Genomic DNA, 11,534 nt, shown 5'->3' on the forward strand with positions numbered 1-11,534 from the left:
CGGCCTGTATCTCTCTCTCTACCACGATGGACGCATACGGAGACAAGAGCAGAGCACATACCTACCAACCACAGCGGTCGCATATTCCAGTCGCATCCTCCTCTCTCGTATTTCCTCTCTTACTACGGCGGTCGCGGCGGCGCGGATCTAACCGTGCGGCGGCGTGCGGCGGCGCGGATCTAACCGTGCTTGCGGCGGCGTGCGGCGGCGCGGATCTAACCGTGCGTGCGGCGGCGTGTGGCGGCACGGATCTAACCGTGCGTGCGGCGGCGCGGATCTAACCGTGCGTGCGCCGTGGATCTAAGAGTGCCGGTGAGGATCTAACCGTCAGAAATAGTTGAAATGTCTCTCTCTGTCTCACTTTCGATTCTATTCTCAGATCTGTTGAATGATGAAGAACACCAAGACGGCGGCCATGCCGACAGTGGTCATCGATGCCACGAACATTAAAGCCATCGCCTACAACATCGCTTCGACGGCGCAGACCCAGCCTTCAATGTCGGAGCGTGTTGATGTCTCACTTCCGGTGCCGAGAGTGCGAATCGATGCCAAGACGATTGAAGCCATCGTCTACAACCGCGCTGCAAAGCCGCCGATCCAGCCCTCCGCGAGATCCGTCGGCTGATGAAGTACACCAAGACAGCGGCGGTTCCGACACTGGTCATCGATGCCATGAACATTGAAGCCATCGCCGATAACATCGCTTCAACGTTTGATGGCGCGATGACCACCCCTCAGCCGCCCGTCGTCCCGGCCTTTCTTGCCCATCGCTGCGCGGCCGTGTTCGACGCCGCAAATTGGGATAAATTATGATAAATTTGTATTTTTCAATTTCCAATTGGGATAAAATTGTTCGAACTACTACCTCCGTCTCAAAAAAAGCTTCTCCACGTTCTTGATGTGTCCATGTACATCCGTATGTATGATTTGAATTCTATCCCAACTTGATTGGGAAGATATTGATATGTATTTGATCCGGAGGCTGGTACATGCTTTCACTTTTGGGATCCCTTCACTTTTATAAAATGTTCATGCATGCTAAAATTATCGTGCGCATTACTTAGCACCAAGTAGGAAATTGTACACCAAAATACAGTGCTTAGAGCCACAACAAAATACAGTGGTTAGAGCCATCTACTGAATAACAATTCTATACTAAATCGTCTACCAGAACCACATAACTGCTAGGACAGGGATGACACCTAATAAAACTGCACGAGATGAATCTACTTTTCTCCTCTCCCATCACTTTAAGTTCATGTTCTAGATTTTCTACCACTTGATCAAATACGGCAAGATCTGTCTCAACTCTCAACTTCTCCTTGCGAATAAGCTCTGAATTCTTCTTTTCTTCCTCCACAATACGCTTCAGCTCGAATATCATCAGGTTTTTACGGGCCAATTCATCACCTAAATTGGCTACCTTCTCCTCCAAATCCATCCTCTGGCTACACCACTGGGTTGATTCATCTTGGTATGCAATGTACCATGGATCATCGGCTTTCCTGGCTAACTGTAACAATAATGGAAAAAAGAACAACTGAAATCACCCCAACAGGCCATGGCAGAACTTCAAATTCAACGGTAGTACAGAGAGCTGAAGCTAGATACCTGCACTTCCAACGAGGTAGGAGAAGTAGAACGTGGCCACGACATGATCGAATCCCCACCCTCGCCGGTGTACCCGCTACGAGCCGGACATTGAGGACTATTTCGTACCCGCAAACTCCAATAAATTACGGGAACCGAATCGATTAGGGGCGGGGGAGGCAGAATCGGAGGTCTTACCAAGCTATACCAATTGGTGCGCGGAACAAATCCCGGTCGTCGTGGGCGGCGGATGCTGCTAGCGGCGGACTTTCTGCGGTGGGTACAATGCGTGCGGACGAAACAAGTGATGGAGCCGTGGTTGACGTGCAGCGCCGCGAGTTCGTCCGACGCCGCCGGGGGACGGAGCCGGCGGCGCGACGAGGCGCCGGCGATGGCTGCTCCGTCCGACGGTGGGGAACGAGCTGCCGGCGGTTCTCCGGTCTAGCTTAAGAATAATTAATTAGCGAACTTGTTGCTTCTCTCTATGATATTCTCTAAAGACATATATCGGAGCGGCAATATGTGAGTTTTCTCGAAAAAATAGACGACCCACTTGGTCATTGGCTGCGCGAGCCCCACGGAGCGGCAATATATGATTTTTCTCTCTAAATAAATAGACGATCCCATTGGTCATTGGCTGCGCGGCACGCACACAATATGTGTCTTTTCCTGAAAAATAGACGACCCCACTCGGTCATTGGCTGCGGAGGCCCCACGAGAGCGGCAATATATGATTTTCTCTAAATAAATAGACGACCCCATTGGTCATTGGCTGCGGCAGCCCACAGAGCGGCAATATATGTCTTTTCCTGAAAAATAGACGACCCCACTGGTCATTGGCTGCGGAGGCCCCACGGAGCGGCAATATATGAGTTTCTCTAAATAAATAGACGACCCCACTTGGTCATTGGCTGCGGCAGCCCCACGGAGCGGCAATATATGTCTTTTCTCCGAAAAATATACGACCCCACCGGTCATTGGCTGCGGCAGCCCTATAGAGCGGCCCCATTTGTCATTGGCGAGCACCGCGTATAAAATCATGAAATAAAACGGCCCACACGTCAGCGATAGATGGATGGCTGCTCCGACGTGTCTCCCGACCCTACCCGTCGGCACGAGACGGTCGGGGAGGAGCTGCCCCTGTGCGGCCCCACCCGGTCGGACTAACGGTCAAGGCCTCGACCCGACGGCTACCGGCCGTTCCGGCACTTGTGCGTGTTTCAAACTAGAGGGGGGAAGGCGAGGAAAAACTAAGAGACTGGGGAAAACTGAGTACAACTAACGAACCAGGGGCACGAAAATAGAAATCCCTAAACTTAATACCCAGAAATGTGCATTTTTCAAAGTTTTCAAAAATTCACAAAAATTATACCGTTGGTCCTATTTTTCGAAAATGCACCTGGGAGCACCTGGGGATGACCAGTGGGGCACCCCGGGTGGCACCCCACGAGGCTGGCGCGGCCGAGCAAGGGGGCGCGCCACCCCGGTGTGTGGGCCCCCTTTGCCCCACTTCGGCATCTCTTCCTCCCACACTCTTCTCTCTCCCAAAAAAACGACACCGGCTTCCTCTCACTCGCGTTTTTGCTCAAGAACTCCGAGATTTCTCGATCTCTTTGCTCAGCCCAGATTGCCATGCGAAATTTGGCACATTTGCTCTTCGGTATGTGACTACGATGACCCACAAGTATAGGGGATCGCAACGAGTCTTCGAGGGAAGTAAAACCCAAATTTATTGATTCGACACAAGGGAGGTAAAGAATACTTATAAGCCTTAACAACTGAGTTGTCAATTCAGCTGCACACGGAAAAGCACTAGCAACAGGGGTGATGTGAAAGTAGCGAGTGGTATGAGAGCAATAGTAACGATAACACAACGAGCGGTAATAGTAATATGAGAGCAATGGCACCGGAAAAGCGATGCTTGACATGTAGAACGAGTATATGATGATGAAATATGGACCGGGGTTCCCAGCTATCTACACTAGTGGTAACTCTCCAATAACAAGTGTTGGGTGAACAAATTACAGTCGGGCAATTGATAGGATTGAAATAGCATTAAGACGGAATATCAAGATCATTAATCATGTAGGCATGTTTTCCAATAATAGTCGTACGTGCTCGCAATGAGAAACTTGCACAACATCTTTTGTCCTACCAGCCGGTGGCAGCCGGGCCTCAAGGGAAACTACTTGGATATTAAGGTACTCCTTTTAATAGAGTACCGGAGCAAAGCATTAACACACCGTGAAAACATGTGATCCTCACATCACCGCCATCCCCTCCGGTTGTCCCGATTTACATCACTTCGGGGCCTTTGGTTCCGGACGGTGACATGTGCATACAACTTGTAGATACAATCTAAGCAATAAGTATAGAGCTCAAATCTAAGATCATGCCACTCGGGCCCTAGTGACAAGCATTAAGCATAACAAGATTGCAGCAACAATAACTTCATAAACTTTGTAGATAGACAATCATAATGTAACAATCCATCGGATCCCGACAAACACAACACCGATTACATCGAGATGAATCTCAATGAGATCATTGTATTGAAGTACATGGGGGAGAGAATACCAACTAGCTACGGCTAGAACCCGTAGTCCATGGGGGAACTACTCACGGAGCATGATGGAGGCGATGGCGTTGATGGAGATGGCTTCGGGGCACTTCCCCGTCCGGCGGGTGCCGGGACGAGAGACTTCGTCCCCGAATTGGAGTTTCGCGATGGTGGCGGCGCCCCGGAGTCTTTACGGAGTTTCGTCAATTGGTACTCGTGTTTTTAGGTCGAAAGGGCTTATATAGGCGAAGAGGCGGCGCGGAGAGGGTCGACGGGTGGCCTCACCCTAGGCGGCGCGGCCAGGGTCGGCTCGCGCGGCCCTATGGTGTGGGGCCCCCGGCTCTCCTCCGACTCTTCTTCGGTGTTCGGAGCCTTCGGGAAAAATAGGAGGTTTGGCGTTGATTTCGTCCAATTCGAGAATATTGCCCGAACAGCCTTTACGGAACCAAAAACAACGGAAAACGAGGACGGCCTCTGTGGCATCTCGTTAATAGGTTAGTTCCGGAAAACGCATGAAATCATCATAAAGTGCAAGCAAAACATGTAAGTATTGTCATAAAACAAGCATGGAACGACATAAATTATGGATACGTCGGGGACGTATCAGCATCCCCAAGCTTAGTTCCTGCTCGTCCCGAGCCGGTAAACGATAAAAAGAATAATTTCTGTAGTGACATGCTACTTACATAACCTTGATCATACTATTACAAAGCATATGAAATGAATGAAGTGACTCAAGGCAATGATCTATAGTTGCTAACAAGTAGATAACATATAGCAAAACTTTTCATGAATAGTACTTTCAAGACAAGCATCATAATTCTTGCACAAGAGTTAACTCATAAAGCAATAAGTTCATAGTAAAGGCATCGAAGCAACACAAAGGAGGATATAAGTTTCAGCGGTTGCTTTCAACTTTCAACATGTATATCTCATGGATATTGTCAACATAGAGTAATATGATGAATGCAAATATGCAAGAATGTAAGAATCAATGCACAATTAACACAAGTATTTGCTTCTTGAGGTGGAGAGAAATAGGTGAACTGACTCAACATTAAAAGTAAAAGAATGGTCCTTCAAAGAGGAAAAGCATCGATTGCTATATTTGTGCTAGAGCTTTGATTTTGAAAACATATAGAGAGCATAAAAAGTAAAATTTTGAGAGGTGTTTGTTGTTGTCAACGAATGGTAGTGGGCACTCTAACTACCTCGCCAACCGGACTTTTAAGAGCGGCTCCCATTTTATTTTATTTTTGGGTGGCACTCCTTCCAACCTTTCTTTCACAAACCATGGCTAACCGAATCCTCGGGTGCCTGCCAACAATCTCATACCATGAAGGAGTGCCTTTTTATTTTAGTTTTATTATGATGATGACACTCCCCCAACCTTTGCTTACACAAGCCATGGCTAACCGAATCCTTCGGGTGCCTTCCAACAATCACATACCATGGAGGAGTGTCTAATTAGTTTAATTAATTCGGGATCGGGAACCCCATTGCCGGCTCTTTTTGCAAAATTATTGGATAAGCGGATGTGCCACTAGTCCATATGAGAGTCCGTCAAAAGTAAATGACAAGGTTGAAAGCTAAACACCACATACTTCCTCATGAGCTATAAAACATTAACACAAATTGAGAAGCATTTTGAATTATTTAAAGGTAGCACTCAAGCAATTTACTTTGGAATGGCAGGAAATACCACATAGTAGGTAGGTATGGTGGACACAATTGGCATAGTGGTTGGCTCAAGGATTTTGGATGCATGAGAAGTATTCCCTCTCGATACAAGGCTTAGGCTAGCAAGGTTATTTGAAGCAAACACAAGTATGAACCGGTACAGACAAAACTTACATAAGAACATATTGCAAGCATTATAATACTCTACGTTGTCTTCCTTGTTGCTCAAACACTTTTACCAGAAAATATCTAGACCTTAAGAGAGATCAATTATGCAAATCAATTTTAACAAGCTTTACGGTAGTTCTCCACTAATAGGTTTAAACTACATGCAAAAACTTATGATCTACTTGAGAGCTCAAAACAATTGCCAAGTATCAAATTATCCACGACATATGAGGCATTTTCCTTTTCCAACCAAATAAAGATAAGTATTGTAGCTTCCAACTTTTATCATTGAACATTAAAAGTAAAACGAAGAACACATGTGTTCATATGAAAAAGCGGAGCGTGTCTCTCTCCCAAACAAGGATAGCTAGGATCCGATCTTATTCAAACACAAACAAAAATAAAAACACACAGACGCTCCAAGTAAAACACATAAGATGTGATTGAATAAAAATATAGTTTCAGGGGAGGAACCTGATAAGTTGATGAAGAAGGGGATGCCTTGGGCATCCCCAAGCTTAGACGCTTGAGTATTCTTGAAATATGCAGGGATGAACCACGGGGGCATCCCCAAGCTTAGACTTTTCACTCTTCTTGATCATATATCATCCTCCTCTCTTGACCCTTGAAAACTTCCTTCACACCAAACTTCTCATAAACTTTATTAGAGGGGTTAGTACTCAAAAAATTTGAATCCACCTTGGTCCTGTAGTGGCACATTGCAAGAACTCAATAAAACATTAGCTACAGCTCTCCACGTCTAGAAAACCTCGCTTAAAGTCCACAAGAGACAATGCAAAAAACAGAGACAGAATACGCCAAAACAGAACAGCCGGTGAAGACGAATTTTAATAAAATACTTCCGTTGCTCAAACCAGAAAACTCAAAACTAATGAAAGTTGCGTACATATCTGAGGATCACTCACGTAAATTGGCATAATTTTCTGAGTTACCTACAGAGAATTAGACCCAGATTCGTGACAGCAAAGAAATCTGTTTCTGCGCGAGTAATCCAAATCTAGTATCAACCTTCGATTAGAGGCTTCACTTGGCACAACAAAACACAAAACTAAGATAAGGAGAGGTTGCTACAGTAGTAAACAACTTCCAAGACACAAATATAAAACAAAGTACTGTAGCAAAATAACACATGGGTTATCTCCCAAGAAGTTCTTTTCTTTATAGCCATTAAGATGGGCTCAGGAGTTTTAAATGATGCACTCGCAAGAAATAGTATTTGAAGCAAAAGAGAGCATCAAGAGGCAAATCCAAAACACATTTAAGTCTAACATGCTTTCTATGCAAAGGAATCTTGTACACAAATAAATTCATGAAGAACAAAGTAACAAGCATAGGAAGATAAAGCAAGTGTAGCTTCAAAAATTTCAGCACATAGAGAGGTGTATTAGTACCATGAAAATTTCTACTACCATATTTTCCTCTCTCATAATAATTTTCAGTAGCTTCATGAACAAACTCAACAATATAACTATCACATGCAGCATACTTTTCATGATTTCCAAACACATAATTTTTATCAAGCTCAAGAATAGTGGAATTAAAACTTTCAAACTTACTTTTATTAATAATATAACAAGGTAGTTGATCAATCTCAATAGATATGGGACTCATCGAATAAGTCAAGAACTCTCCAATCCCATTTTCATTAGTAGTACAATTAATAGTATCAAGTAACATAGGACCATCATCTAGAGCTTTATCATAAACATTTGCCAAGCAAAATTCTTTAGTACCATGCATTTCGACATCGAGCACAAACAAAGCATTATCATAAGATTTATCAAAGTAGCATGGATTATCATATATAACAGTAGCATAATCATTCTCACAAGTATTACTCATAGGTACTATTTCAAGAGAATCCACAGGAACATAACATTCAACCTCTTCCGGTAAGCATGGAGGACAATCAAATAGTGTAAGAGATAAAGAGTTACTCTCATTAGAAGGTTGGCATGGGTAGCTAATCCATTCTTCCTCCTTTTGTTCGTCGTTCTCCTCTTCTTTTTCATCCAATGAGCATTCAAGTTCATCAATTTCCTCCTCTTTTTCATCCAATGAGCTTTCAGGTTCATCAATTTCTTCTTCCATCGGTTCCTGCAAATTGTGAGTGCATTCTTGTGCATTAATGTGTCTCTCTTTATAATCAAGGATATAAGGATTCCTACTGTAGCATTCTAAGCAAGAATTAAGGATAGTAGAGACATAATCTTTAAGGCCCTTACAAACAACACAAGTTTCATAATTCTCAACCATGAAGGATTCTATCTCGGAGGCTCCCATAAATAAGACAAATTTTTCTACCTCTTCGAACCCATAATGAATATAGCAATTCCGATTATAGTTCTTAATTAAAAATTCCTCACTAAAGCCACATTGAAATTTAAGATGTTTAGTATCCTGTTGAGAGCAACAGTTTATATCATGGCATTTAAGCAAGATTTTAGCAATTGTATTCAATTTTTCTATCATAGCACTCATTATTTTACCAGTTCTTGATTCTCTATAACAATTATAACATTCTATAAGCTCCAAGTAAGTTGTTGGTTCTCCCATAACAACAGTTTTTAATTTTTTGGTTTTTCAAATTTTTATGGATTTTTGGGTATATGAGACAAATAAAACAAGACAAAAATAAACTAAGCAAAAGTAAACTAAGCAAACTAATACTAGACAGAAATAAACTAAGCACAAATAAACTAGACAAAAGTAAACTAAGCAAAACAAAACAAAATAAAACAGAGAGAGAGGTAGAGTGTACTCCCCAGTGTGAACTTATGAGTAGAGCTATGCCTCCCCGGCAACGGCGCCGGAAAATAGTCTTGATGACCCACAAGTATAGGGGATCGCAACGAGTCTTCGAGGGAAGTAAAACCCAAATTTATTGATTCGACACAAGGGGAGGTAAAGAATACTTATAAGCCTTAACAACTGAGTTGTCAATTCAGCTGCACCTGGAAAAGCACTAGCAACAGGGGTGATGTGAAAGTAGCAGATGGTATGAGAGCAATAGTAACAAGATAACACAGCAGCAGTAATAGTAATATGAGAGCAATGGCACCAGTAAAACAAGTTGACATGTAGAACGAGTATATGATGATGAAATATGGACCGGGGTTCCCAGCTATCTACACTAGTGGTAACTCTCCAATAACAAGTGTTGGGTGAACAAATTACGGTCGGGCAATTGATAGGATTGAAATAGCATTAAGACAGAATATCAAGATCATTAATCATGTAGGCATGTTTTCCAATAATAGTCGTACGTGCTCGCAATGAGAAACTTGCACAACATCTTTTGTCCTACCAGCCGGTGGCAGCCGGGCCTCAAGGAAACTACTTGGATATTAAGGTACTCCTTTTAATAGAGTACCGGAGCAAAGCATTAACACACCGTGAAAACATGTGATCCTCACATCACCGCCATCCCCTCCGGTTGTCCCGATTTCGTCACTTCGGGGCCTTTGGTTCCGGACAGTAGGCATGTGCATACAACTTGTAGATACAATCTAAGCAATAAGTATAGAGCTCAAATCTAAGATCATGCCACTCGGGCCCTAGTGACAAGCATTAAGCATAACAAGATTGCAGCAACAATAACTTCATAAACTTTGTAGATAGACAATCATAATGTAACAATCCATCGGATCCCGACAAACACAACACCGATTACATCAGATGAATCTCAATGAGATCATTGTATTGAAGTACATGGGGGAGAGAATACCAACTAGCTACAGCTAGAACCCGTAGTCCATGGGGGAACTACTCATGGAGCATGATGGAGGCGATGGCGTTGATGGAGATGGCTTCCGGGGGCACTTCCCCGTCCCGGCAGGGTGCCGGGACAGAGACTTCTGTCCCCCGAATTGGAGTTTCGCGATGGTGGCGGCGCCCCTGGAGTCTTTCTGGAGTTTCGTCAATTGGTACTGTGTTTTTAGGTCGAAAGGGCTTATATAGGCGAAGAGGCGGCGCAGGAGGGTCGACAGGGTGGCCTCACCCTAGGCCGGCGCGGCCAGGGTCTGGCCCGCGCGGCCCTATGGTGTGGGGCCCCCTGGCTCTCCTCCGACTCTTCTTCGGTGTTCTGGAGCCTTCGGGAAAAATAGGAGGTTTGGCGTTGATTTTGTCCAATTCCGAGAATATTGCCCGAACAGCCTTTTACGGAACCAAAAACAGCAGAAAACAGAACCGGCATCGTGGCATCTCGTTAATAGGTTAGTTCCGGAAAACGCATAAAATCATCATAAAGTGCAAGCAAAACATGTAAGTATTGTCATAAAACAAGCATGGAACGACAGAAATTATGGATACGTCGGGGACGTATCAGACTCCTCCAACCCTCCAAGTAGAATTTTATTTGGTGGAGTATATCTTGAATATTTTGCTGCTGTAGGTAACATGTTTAGTGAGCTTGCATGCTTGTTCTAAGTGGTAGAAACTAGTTTTGATGCATGATTAGTACTCTAGCAAGTTCCTATGGTAGTTTCCCTCAATTATATGTCACCAAATAAAGTTTTATATTGTTTGTTGAAAAATTTCAGAAAATGGAAGGGAGTAGGCACCAACTCAACCAACAAGAATTGGAGGTGCAACATTTCATGAGAGTTCACCGAGAAGAAGGAGTATACCCTGCTTATTACCCATGCGTGGATTTTATGAGAAGTGCAGGGATTTTGCAAGATGGTCAAGGACTAATCTCTCGTGCAGGGTTGGATGATTTTGTTGATGGTGAACCATGCCAATATGCAAAACTGACTATGTCAGTAGTGCAAGATTTTAAATTCAATTGGTCACGATCTAACCCCATGGTTCAGTACAAAATTTATAATAAAACTGTCAACTTGCCATGCAATGATTTTTGTGCAGCAATCAGAGTGCCGCAATGGGGATCATGCGAGAAGATAAAGGGACCGCCGCAAGTGTTCTTGGATCTCTTCAAGATGATTTGTCATGGGAGAAGCTTCTCAGAGGATGGTGGTAAAATCAGTAGCATTCATTTCCCAGCTATTCGTTACTTTGCTTATTTCATCACCAAGTACGTTCTAGCAAGAAAGAATGGAAGTAAAATATCTATCCAGGTTCTAGCCTTTCTAGCTACTGCATTACAAGGTGATAGGACTTACAACTTGGGTGCTTTGATAGCCAATAGACTTGCTACTAACCGTGAGAAGGGAGGAATTTGTGGAGGTATCATCGCCTCTCGCTTATTAGCTATGCATGGTGTAGAACCTCACCATCTTGATATTCAGCACCCCATAGAGAAACTTGACATAGTCTCCATGATTAAGCATGAATTTGTTTCTGATTCGTCTAATTTGAGCAACCTGTCTTATAGAATAACAATTTACAAGAAAGCTTGGAGAATAACTAAGAAAATTGAAAAATTAGTAGGATTGCCTGCACCTGCTCTGTTTAACCTTGATTCCAGGGAGGATTGGTCAGTCACGGAAAGTGCAGTTAATGCATACATAGAGGGAGGAGGCCATCGTGCAAGAGGCAACACGGAGGAGGCCGA

The sequence above is a fragment of the Lolium rigidum genome, chromosome 3 (genome assembly GCF_022539505.1).
Source record: "Lolium rigidum isolate FL_2022 chromosome 3, APGP_CSIRO_Lrig_0.1, whole genome shotgun sequence".
Classification (NCBI taxonomy): Eukaryota; Viridiplantae; Streptophyta; class Magnoliopsida; order Poales; family Poaceae; genus Lolium; species Lolium rigidum.